Source organism: Pelodiscus sinensis, chromosome Z, assembly GCF_052426305.1.
Source record: "Pelodiscus sinensis isolate ZL-2025 chromosome Z, ASM5242630v1, whole genome shotgun sequence".
NCBI classification, from domain to species: domain Eukaryota; kingdom Metazoa; phylum Chordata; order Testudines; family Trionychidae; genus Pelodiscus; species Pelodiscus sinensis.
In genome coordinates, this window is record NC_143085.1 from 2,923,413 (window position 1) to 2,936,172 (window position 12,760).

Below are 12,760 nucleotides of genomic sequence, written 5' to 3' on the forward strand. Positions count from 1 at the left end.
TAGCCCAGTATCCTGTCTGCCGACAGTGGCCAGCACCAGGTGCCCCAGAGAGGGTGGACCGAAGACAATGATCAAGCAATTTGTCTCCTGCCATCCCTCTCCATCCTCTGACAAACAGAGGCCAGGGACACCATTTTATCCCCTGGCTAATAGCCTTTTATGGACCTAACCTCCATGAAATTATCTAGCTTCTCTTTAAACTCTGTTATAGTCCTAGCCTTCACCGCCTCCTCCGGCGAGGAGTTCCACAGGTTGACTCCACGCTGTGTGAAGAAGAACTCTCTGTCATTCGTTTTAAACCTGCTCCCCATTGATTTCATTCAGTGTCCTCTAGTTCTTACATTATGGGAACAAGCAAATCACTTTTCTGTATTCACCCTCTCCACACCATTCATGATTTGATATGCCTCTATCCTATCCCCTTCGGTCTGCTTTTTTCTAAACTGAAAAGTCCCAGGACTTTTTTGACATTCTTCACAGTCCACTTTGGTCTTGACTATCTTGAGCAGTTTCGTATCGTCCGCAAACTTTACCACCTCACTGCGTACCCCTTCCTCCAGATCCTTTATGAATACGTTGACGAGGATTGGTCCTAGGACTGACCCTTGGGGGACACCGCTAGTTACCCCTCTCCATTCTGAAAATTGACCATTTATTCCTACCTTTTGTCTTCTGTCTTTTAACCAGTTCTCAGTCCATGAAAGGACCTTCCCTCTTATCCCACGACAACTTAATTTACGCAAGAGGCGTTGGTGAGGATCCTTGTCAAAGGTCCCTTACCCAGCCCTCTGATGAACAGATTGTATTTTCACAAACAGTCCCCTGACGAACAGATTGGATTTTGTGCCTGGCTTTGCTGCTGCTGCTTTCAAGCGGCAGATAAAACAACAGAAGAAAAGCAAAGGGTTCTTTTGATGGCGTGTGTCTTCCATCACAGTATGGCATTCCGCTAGCTCTTACCGGCCTCACATGGGGGGTCTGTTTCTCCGGGTCTCGCTCCGCTCCGGCCCCATCCTTCCGAGTCCTCGTGGCAGGACGTCATTAACCAGCTGCTAATTGACTTTTGCCAGCTTTTCGCCCACCCTTTTCGGGCCGGGCTCGGCAGAGAACGGAAGGCGAAACGGACGGGATTTTTTTGCAAAGAAGAAAAGAGAGACTGAGCCAACACAGTCTCCATCAAAGCCTTTTTACTAAAGTCACACGAGGGGGGTGGGGGAACCGCCCTTTCTCTAACAGCTCTCGGTACTGAGCACACATGAAAGCAGCCAGCTGCCATAATCAAGCTCCCGAACTTTATGGCGTGTTTGACCCTTTTGTGGCTGTGCGCATTGCGAGGCGGATTTCTTTTGAAGGGCTTGGAGGTTTATGGATTGTGCAAAATGTCAATGCGTCACCTGCCTAATTAACTTGGCAGTTCTTGCAATCAATACGCTAATTGCCTTCTCTTTAGCGAGGCCTTTAATGTAATTAACCCTTCCTCCCCCCCTTGTGTGCCAACTATGTTTTAAGAAATAGGTGATCTGGATTGTCTATTCCATATGCCTCGGCAGAGCGAAGGGGACACATTTCATAAAGGAGTCTGGCTTTGTCTGAGCGCTGGTCGACGCTAGGGCTTGATTTCGAAAAAACGCCCTGTCAGTCGGATTAATACGCCACGCGTCGACACTACCAAACCTGTTCTTTCAAAATAACCGGATGCTTAGGGTACATCTAAACCGTTTTTTTCCGAAAGAGGATATGCAAATTCCGCGGGAATTTTCATCTCTTCTCCCGATCTCGCTTTCGAAAGAGGATCTTTCGAACACGGACGTCGTCTGGATGCTTTTTTTTTTTCAGGGGAAAAAAAATCCTTTTTCGAAAAAAACCCCCAAGGATCTTTCAAAAGTGAAGGTAGTTTGGGCGTGGGGGTTTTTTTTGAGAAAAAAACTCTTTTTCGAAAAAAACCCGAGGATCTTTCGAAAGTGAAAGTGGTCTGGACGCGTTTTTTTCGGGGGACATTTTTTTCAAACCCCCCCGCCCCCAGGATATTTCAAAAGTGAAAGTGGTCTGGACGTGGGGGGGAGGGGGGGGTTGGGGAAAAAACCCTTTTTTGAAAAACACCCGGGGCACTTTCAAAAGTGAAAGTGGTCTGGATGTTGGTTTTTTCAGGGGAAAAAGCCTTTTTTCAACCCCCCCCTCCCCCGAGGATCTTTCAAAAGTGAAAGTGGTCTGGATGTAGGTTTTTTAGGGCAAAAAACCCGTTTTCGAAGAAAAAAAACCCCAAGGATCTTTCAAAAGTGAAAATAGTCCAGACACGGTTTTTTCAGGGAAAAAAAACCCTTTTTTGAAAAAACCCCAAGGAAAGTAGAAAGTAGTCTGGACACATTTTTGGGGAACAGGGAAGCCCTTTTTGGGAAGAAAACCCACATAAACCTCATTTTTTATGGCAGAGCATTTTGGTTTTGGTTTTTTTTTTTCCGAAAAAGGGGTGTTTTCCCAGAAAAAAACGCATTCAAACAACTTTGACTTCCGAAAGACCCTCTTTCAAAAATGAGCTCGGAAGACGATATGCAAATTCCCGCTGGATTTGCATATCCTCTTTCGAAAAACCCCCCCGTAGTTGAGACATAGCCTGAGTTTGAAATCGGTTCGCCTGCTGTCCTCGAGGAATAATGTTAATTTCGACACAGTTATTTCGAAATAGCAGAGGTGCCGCTCTATCGAAATAATTAGGGTAATTTAAGTAATTACTTCCCGGTGCTTCCTGGAGATCTAAGGTCGAAGTAGAGCATCTACGCTAATGGAGCCTGCCACATACTAATTTTGAAGGGACACGCTCTTTCGATTTTGTTAGTTCAGTAGTTATTATTTAAAATCATAAATACTAGAATACTAGAACTGGAAGGGACCTCGAGAGGTCATCGATTCCAGTCCCCTGCCCTCATGGCCGGACCAAATACTGTCTAGACCATCCCTGATACACATTTATCTAACCTACTCTTCAATATCTCCAGAGATGAAGATTCCACAACCTCCCTGGGCAATTTATTCCAGTGTTTGACCACCCTAACAGTTAGGAACTTTTTCCTAATGTCCAACCTCAACCTCCCTTGCTGCAGTTTAAGCCCATTGCTGCTTGTCCTATCCCCAGAGGCCGAGATGAACACGTTTTCTCCCTCCTCCTTATGACGCCCTTTTAGATACCTAAGAAATTAGGACTTGAGTGATTTTGAAATCATTTCCTAGTGTCCACCGCCCTATTATATAGAGCGATATTTTTAAGCGTGCCTTAACCACGCCGTTACTGAAATGTAACTAACCACACCTGCTACCGAGACGCATGCTTGTCGAACCAATTATATCCCACTGCCTTCGTTGGCATCCAGCCAGCAAAATTAATTATCCCGGAGACGGAATCCATCAAAGGACCAGACAGAGATGCGGTGCGGGCCGTAGCCAGACAGCAAGCGATCCACCTCCGTTTCAACGTCTGGTTTGAAATATATCTTTTCCTTTGTGGTTTGGCTTTGATCTCATATAAACCTTTTCGGGCACACCTGAATATCTATGTCCTAACACTAATGTAGCAGCGCCTAGGTTGGATATTAGGAGAAACTTTTTCCCGAGGAGGGCGAGGAAGCAATGGAAGGGCGGTGGAATCTCCAGCCATAGAGTTTTTGAAGGCCCGGTGGCTTTCCTGAGCTCTGATAATGAACTGAAAGGAAGGAAAGGTCTGCAGAAGATGCCTGGTGCTGGGGAGATGGAGGAGATGAAGGTCACTTGGGAAGGGAGAAAAACAAGGCAGCCAGAAAGGAGGCTTTGTTTGGAGCTGACTCTGGGTGTGAACTTCACAGGTGATGGAAGGGCAACTCTCAAAGGCTTGCAGGACTTCAAAGATCCATCCCACCCCACCAAGCCAGCTGGGGATGGAGCCAGGATGGTCCGGCATCTCCTAGGCCCATGGTGTCCAACCAGTTCGGGGTTCTACTGCTGTAGTGAACTAGTCACATTCAACCGGCAGAAGAGCCACACAACAACTGGTGGAAGAGTCACACTCAACTGACCAAAGAGAAACACTTAACTGGCTGAAGAGCCACACCCAACCAGCCCATGAGCCATACTCAACCGACCAAAGAGAGACACTCAACCGGCCAAACATCCACACTCAACCGACCAACAGGCGACACTCAACCAGCCAAACATCCGTACTCAATCAGCCAACGAGCCACACTCAACTGGCCAACAAGCCACACTCAACCAGCCAAATACAGACTCAACCGGCCAACGAGCCACACTCAACCAGCCAAACAGCAGTACTCAATCAGCCAATGAGCCACACTCAACCGGCCAACGAGCCACATTCAACCTGCCAAACAGCCACGCTCAACTGGCCAAACAGCCACGCTCAAACAGCCAACAAGCCACACTCCACTGGCCAAACAGCCACACTCAGCTGGTCAAAGAGCTACACTCAACCGGTCAACAAGCCACACTCGACCAGCCAAAGAACCAGACTCAATCGGCCAACGAGCCACACTCAACCGGCCAATGAGCCACACTCAACCGGCCAACGAGCCACACTCAACCAGCCAACGAGCCACACTCGACCGGCCAAAGAGCCAGACTCAACCGTCCAACAAGCCACACTCAACCGGCCAATGAGTCACACTCAACCGGCCAACAAGCCACATTCAACTGGCCAAACAGCCATGCTCAACCGGCCAACGAGCCACACTCAACTGGCCCACGAGCCATACTCAACCAACCAAAGAGAGACACTCAACCGGCCAAACAGCCACACTCAACCGACCAATGGGCAACACTCAACCGGCCAAACAGCCACACTCAACCGACCAACGGGCGACACTCAACCAGCCAAACAGCCATACTCAACCAGTCAGTGAGCCACACTCAACCGGCCAACCAGCCACACTCAACCGGCCAATGAGCCACACACAACTGGCCAACGATCCACATTGAACCGGCCAAACAGCCACACTCAATCAGCCAAACAGACACACTCAACCGACCAAAGAGCCACACTCAACTAGCCAAAGAGCTAGTGACTAAAGTGTTGGACACCACGGTCTAGGTCATGCAGGCCTCAGAGCGACCTGTGACCACTCTGCAAAACCAACCAGGAGTCTGGTTGCACTTGGAAGACTCACACACGTATTCAGGCATACACTTTTGAGAGCCACAGATGCCGGAAGAGAAAAGAAAACGAGAAAAGTCAGGAATACCGAGATGGGCACGTGACCTCCGGGCCCATTTTATCCACATGGCCGTGACTCATCTCCCTCAGTGAGGAGAAGGTGAGATAGCTGCTTTTTCCACACCAGTCGTGAATTTCTAACTCAACGTATATAAGGAACAAAGAGAATCCTAACAATGGCATTGGTCAACTGCTAGATGGAAATGGTTTCAATGATTCCATTGTGTGAACTCCCGTTGTCCATCTCCTGAAGACCCATGCTCCTGAAGATCCACCTGCTGGAGATCCCATGGATACACGTCAATGATTCCGTTGTGTGGATTCCCATTGTCCATCTCCTGAAGATCCATGCTCCTGAAGAGCCACCTGTTGGAGATTCCCATGAATACACATCAATGATTCCATTGTCCACACTCCTATTGTCCGTCTCCTGAAGATCCATGCTCTTGAAGATCCACCTGCTGGAGATTCCCATGGATACACATCAACGATTCTGTTGAGTGGATTCCCTTTGTCCATCTCCTGAAGACCCATGCTCCTGAAGAGCCACCTGTTGGAGAGTCTCATGGATACACATCAATGATTCCATTGTGCAGACTCCCTTTGTCCATCTCCTGAAGACCCATGCTCCTGAAGAGACACCTGCTGGAGATTCCCATGGAGAAGCGTTAATGATTCTGTTGTGTGGACTTCCGTTGTCCATCTCCTGAAGACTCATGCTCCTGAAGACCCATGCTCCTGAAGAGCCACCTGTTGGAGATTCCCATGGGTACATGTCAACGATTCCGTTGTGTGGATTCCCGCTGTCCATCTCCTGAAGATCCATGCTCCTGAAGAGCCACCTGCTGGAGATTCCCATGGAGAAGCGTTAATGATTCTGTTGTGTGGACTTCCGTTGTCCATCTCCTGAAGACCCATGCTCCTGAAGATCCACCTGTTGGAGATTCCCATGGATACATGTCAACGATTCTGTTGTGTGGATTCCCGTTGTCCATCTCCTGAAGACGCATGCTCCTGAAGATCCACCTGTTGGAGATTCCCATGGATACACGTCAACGATTCCATTGCGTGGATTCCCGTTGTCCATCTCCTGAAGACCCATACTCCTGAAGAGCCACCGGCTGGAGATTCCAATGGAGAAGCATCAATGATTCTGTTGTGTGGACTTCCATTGTCCATCTCCTGAAGACCCATGCTCCTGAAGAGCCACCTGTTGGAGATTCCCATGGATACACGTCAACGATTCCATTGTGTGGACTCCCATTGTCCATCTCCTGAAGACCCATGCTCCTGAAGAGCCACCTGTTGGAGATTCCCATGGATACACGTCAACGATTCCATTGTGTGGACTCCCATTGTCCATCTCCTGAAGACCCATGCTCCTGAAGAGCCACCTGTTGGAGATTCCCATGGATACACGTCAACGATTCCATTGTGTGGACTCCCATTGTCCATCTCCTGAAGACCCATGCTCCTGAAGAGCCACCTGTTGGAGATTCTCATGGGTACATGTCAACGATTCCGTTGTGTGGATTCCCGCTGTCCATCTCCTGAAGATCCATGCTCCTGAAGATCCACCTCCTGGAGATTCCCATGGAGTAGCATCAATGATTCCATTGTCCGAGCTCTGGTTGCCTTCCCTGGTACGGGTTGGTTCCAACCATGCTAACCATTCCTGCCGCTGGCCAGGGTGCTGAAAGTTCTCCAGCGGGCAGGTTGGGTTTTGTCCATCCCATCACAGGCCCCCATATCAAACAGATCTCGTTCATTCCACCCAAGTCAGGAACAGGACACGGCACGTCCCATTTCTTCCTCTGCCTCCAGCGCAGCATGTTGCACGACTCCGAAGTACAGAGGGAAACTGAGGCACATGTCAGTGTTCTAAAAAGGGACCAGAAATGTGCACTTCATCACAGACAGACAGGCAGACACAGGCCTGCTCGCGGTGTTAAGCGGCCACGGTGGGCGGCGGGATCTTTAAGGACTAGAAGGGGCTACTTCTGTCCAGACTGAGTGCCGGATGCTTGGATATGAACGGGAGGTTACGGCCGAGGTTGTGGACAGCGCAGGCGGGAAGGAAATCAATCAACAGACAGGCGTGTGCATGACACAGCTGTTCGAGGCAACCACACACGCACTCAGCCTTAGCTGTCTTTTAATGCCCGTTGCTGCTGTCAAAGCAGTCCAACCCATTACGAGTTATTTGCCTCCGCCACATGAAAGGTATTAAAGTACCCATTATATCTTTCCCCGGGAAACAATTTTCTCCCCCCGAAGACAGTGGGGAAGCCATCAGTGCTCTGTTGCACTTAGAGGAAGCGATTAAGCAGCCGTGAAATGCTGCGGAACCAAAATTTCATGCCGCTAAATCTGAGTAAAAGCCTCCGAGTCTTTTCAGTGCCGAGCATGGCTCATTGTTGTTATTTCGTGGCGGGGGACGCCTTGCCGCTGTTCGAGCGTTCATCCTGAAGTTGTCTTTATCCTGCACAACGCGACGGCACGACTCATAAACCGCGGAGGCCGAAACAACAGGCGAAAGAAAGACTCATAGAGACGGTTTCTCTTCGGTATCTGCAGGAATGGAGATTCCACAACCTCCCTCGGCAATTTATTCCGGTGTTTCACCCCCTGGATGGGTAGGACGTTTTTCCGAATGTCCAACCTAAGCCTCCCTGGCTACAATTTTAACCCACGGAGGCAGCAGAAAGTCCCTAGCTCAGTTTCAAAACTGGAGAGGGAAGGGGGACGTTTCAGGAGCCGCTCCACCCCTGCACAATCCCATTGGCTTGTTGGAATAACAGGCAGCCACGAAAAACCAGGCCCCCTCTCTTGGGATCAGTTATTCACTGCCGGGCAGGCAGGCAGGCTGGGAAATGTTTTAAGCTCTGCAGGCAGCTGGCAGGTAAGTCTCGTGGCCACAGCCTGCCTCCTTCTGCCCCCCCTCCCTTCCCCAACTCTCTGCTCCCCCCCAACATACCTCTGTCCCTCTCTTACACCCATACCCCCTCCCAGATCTGGCACCCCTGGGTATGTGTACACTGCCATCCTAGTTCGAACTAGGGTGGCTAGAGTAGTCACTCGAACTTGCAAATGAAGCCCGGGATTAAAATATCCCGGGCGTTATTTGCTTGTTCCCGGGCGCTGCCATTTTTAAATGCCCGGTAGTTCGAACCCCCTGCCCATGGCTACATGTGGCATGGACTAGGTAGTACGAATTAAAGCTCCTAATTCGAACTAGCGTTACTCCTCCTGCAGTGAGGCCAGTGTAGACAGCTGGCACGTTTCTGCTTTTGCGGAAAAACTTGCCAGTCTAGTCACAGCCCAGTTGTAATGTCATGACCAAGATTGTAAATGTACACGCTCCAGAAAAATTCCCAGCTCATAAAACATACGAATTCACATTTCTTTGGGATTTAAATAAAACACCAAACTAGCCACACTAGCCAGAAGTATCAGTTGAACACTATATTTTATCGGAGTGCATTTATCAAGACACGTTCGAGCACGTTGGAGGATAGGGTCATAATTCAAAATGATCTGGACAAACTGGAGAAATGGTGTGAGGTCAATAGGATGACGTTGAATAAGGCCAAATGCAAAGGACTCCACTTAGGAAGGAACAATCTGTTTCACACATACAGAACGGGAAGCGACTGTCTAGGAAGGAGTCCGGCAGAAAGGGATCTAGGGGTTATAGTGGATCACAAGCTAAATATGAGTCAACAGGGTGGCTGTGTCCAGACTCAGGGGTTTTTTCGGGAAAAGTAGCCTTTTCCCGAAAAAACTTCCCCTGCGTCCAGACTCAAGCCACGTTCTTTCGAAATTAATTCGAAAGAACGTGGCTTTTCTTTCGATGGCGGTAAACCTCAATTTACGAGGAAGAACGCCTTCTTTCGAAAGTTCCTCTTTCGAAAGAAGGCGTTCTTCAATGTAAATAGGGCTTCTTCGAAAGAGAGCATCCAGACTCACTGGATGCTTTCTTTCGAAAAAGCAAGCCGCTTTTTCGAAATGTCTTAGTGCAATCAAGATGCTCTCTTTCGAAAGAGGCTCTTTCGAAAGATGCTTTCGAAAGAGCCTCTTTCGAAAGAGGCTTGCAGTCTAGACATAGCCGGTGACACTGTTGTAAAAAAAGCAAACTTGATTCTGGGCGGCATGAACAGGCGTGTGGTGAGCAAGACACGAGACATCGTTCTTCCGCTCTACTCTGCGCGGATTAGGCCTCCGTTGGAGTATTGTGTCCACTTCTGGGTACCACGTTTCAAGACAGAGGTGGAGACATTAGAGAAGGTCCAGAGAAAAGCAACAAGAATGATGAAAGGTCGAGAGAACATGACCTACGAAGGAAGACTGCAAGAATTGGGCTTGTTTAGTTTAGAAAGGAGAAGATTGAGAGGGGATAGGAGAGCTGTTTTCAAGTTTTCAAGTATCTAAAAGGGTTTTACAAAGAGGCGGGAGAAAAATTATTCTCCTCGGCCCCTGAGGATAGAACAAGAAGCAATGGGCTTAAACTGCAGCAAGGAAGGTTGAGGTTGGACATTAGGAAAAAGTTCCTACCTGTCAGGGTGGTTAAACACTGGAATAAATTGCCCAGGGAGGTTGTGGAGATATCTGGAGATATTTAAGAGCAGGTGAGATAGACATCTATCAGGGATGGTCCAGACCAGTGTGTCTCGACCAGGGGTACGAGTAGCCTTCTCAAGAGAAGTCTGGCGGCTACGTCAACACAACTGAAATTTGGAGAACACTGAATTTTTGTTTTAAGTTTGACAGCGCTTTAGTATTTTGGTATTTTTCACACCCCAAAATTTCATCACCCACTCGGCTACGATTAAGTTGTTTAAGCAAACGTGTTGCAACTGTAGAAACAAAGTGTATGTCTGAAAACTGTAAGTCCTTCAGATACTTATCATTATTTTTTTTAAAGGGGGTACTTTATAAAAAAAAGTTTGAGAAACACGTGGTCTAGAACACTGTTACTTGGACTGTGTTCCACAGTACACCGGTGTGCCACAAGGCAGTTGGAGGTGTTCCACGGAGAAGAACAGAATTCAAAATGGCCACCGTTAAAGGGGCAGGCAATTTTTTTTTTTTTTTTTTTGCTCAATAACTTTCCTCTGATCCTTTTTCCTCCCCAACCTTTTTTTTTTTTCTCAACAAACCATCCTTGGTGTTCCTCCATAAAAAATAATGATTGTTTGGTGTTCTTCGGTCTTAAAAAGTTTAAGAAACACTGGTCTTGACGGGCAGGGGACTGGACTCGATGACCTCTCGAAGTTCCTTCGTTCTCTATGATTCTAAGTTCAAGGCCTACCCGTGCTATCAATCACTGTAAGAAAATAAAATGAATAGAAGTGCAAATTGCATTTCTTACGTAGACCAGCTAGGTCTGTATTCTGTATTTTCAGCCAAAAAAGCTTTCAATGCGTCAAACAAATGCTTTGGTCGTGACATTGCTCACTTTCTACGTAAGTCCTGAGGATTAAAATAGAGTGGTAGCGTACTTGGACTTCGTCAGTTTTCATAGCTCCTTCCCCACTCTGGCACAATAAATGCAGGAAAGTACCCTAAAACCTTATCATTCCAGGCTTTGGTAAAAAACTTCCCCCGCAAATCTTAACAACCTCAATTTGGGGAATAAAAACTACGTTGACGTCACCCAAGTAATGATAAGAAAATCAGGGTAGAGATCACTTGAGAAATCTCACCCCTAACGTAAAAACCAGGACACAACAATTAACCAATACCAGGTTAATACAAAAAATAAAGAGAAAGAACTTTTATTATCACCACAATATTCCTGTTGCAAGCTTCATGACTAGATGGGAAAGTCACAACGTAATATACTCATGGACGGATTCCACCAGGGCCCCAAACTTAGTTGCAAAAGAGAGAAAACCCCATTTCTAAATGCACAGACATCAGATTCCCATCCCCTAACCTTAAAACAATAAAACCTAACAGATTTATCTAGACTTTGCTCTACTTTCAGATGGTGAAGAGTCTTAGGCTGTGTCCAGACTCAGGGGTTTTTTCGAAAAAAGTAGCCTTTTTTCGAAAAAACTTCCCCTGCGTCTAGACTGCAGCCGCATTCTTTCGAAATTAAATCGAAAGAATGCGGCTTTTCTTTCGACGGTGGTAAACCTAATTCCACGAGGAAGAACGCCTTCTTTCAAAAGTGCTCTTTCGAAAGAAGGCGTTCTTGAAAGCAAACAGGCTTTTTAGAAAGAGAGCATCCAGACTCACTGGGTGCTTTCTTTCGAAAAAGCGGCTTGCTTTTTCGAAATTCCGCGTGCAGTCTAGACGCTCTCTTTTGAAAGAGGCTCTTTCGAAAGTATCTTTCGAAAGAGCCTCTTTCGAAAGAGGCTTGCAGTCTAGACATAGCCTTAGAGGGAGACATTCTGTCTGTCTCCCTCAGTAGCTGGAGAGAAAATTGCCCAGGACAAAGGAACGGGAAAACCCCAAAATTCCTTTGTCCCAGTTTGAAATTCCTACCTACATTCCTATTGGCCGACTCTACCTGGGTTAGGGATAGTTAACCCCTTCGTCCCCAGGCTGCTGGCTAACTCGCATGATCCAGTGAACACAGGAAAGTTTCACAAGCTGCTGAAACGTCTTTCCACGTCGGCACGTTTTGCAAATTTGGGGACGGTAATTTTTGACACCGATGCTGAGCTGCACAATTTCTTCAACGTCGCCAAATGGACCTAAATATTCTGCCCGTTCTACGGCGCGTTCATCCGACAGCTTTCACCGCCGTTTCGCAACGTGGACAAGCAGCCCCTCGTGGTATCAATAAAAATCCGCCGCCGGTTGTTTATTTTTCAGCTCGGACTGTCTCCGTTTATCAGCCATGCATGGAGCAGCTGCCGATCGAGTCCCATTATAAGCTGGTGATGCCAGATGTTACAGCCATGAAATTTACTCCAGGGCATTGCGATATGCTTTGTGTTGTTGGCCGGTCGAAGGTGGTAAAACATCCAAAAACTATCACCAGGCATCTGTCATTCTCAGCGATATATGTCTTCTACTGCTAACAAGCTGGCGAGATGTTTGCCCCATGTGTTGTTCATTTGTGCTCTATGAATGCAGGATAAAACTGTACCCGGTACTTTGCGGATCTATGGGTTTGGCTGAAAGTGCGGGAGAATCAACCCTTTGAATTGGAGGATCTCAAGAACCACAGACAGTTAGCTGGCGCTTTCATAGACTCAGACCGGTAGGGCGCGAAGAGACCTCAGGAGTCATTGAGGCCAGTTCTTATGCTCTTACGTTACAAATAAACCCAGGGAAGTTTTTCTTCTGGCAGTGCTCGGTCAACCTGTGGAACTCCTTGCCAGAGGATGTCATGAAGAGCAGAGAGCCACCAACATAGGGAAGTGGAGGAGGCATGGGATGATTTATCGTCTTTTTCTCTTATGTTTCAAGCAAACCAAAGGAAGTTTTTCTTCTGGCAGTGCACAGCCAACCTATGGAACTCCTTGCCAGAGGATTTTGTGAAGACCAGACACCCACCAACATAGGGAAATGGAGGAGGCATGGTATGATTTATATTCTTTTGCTCTTATG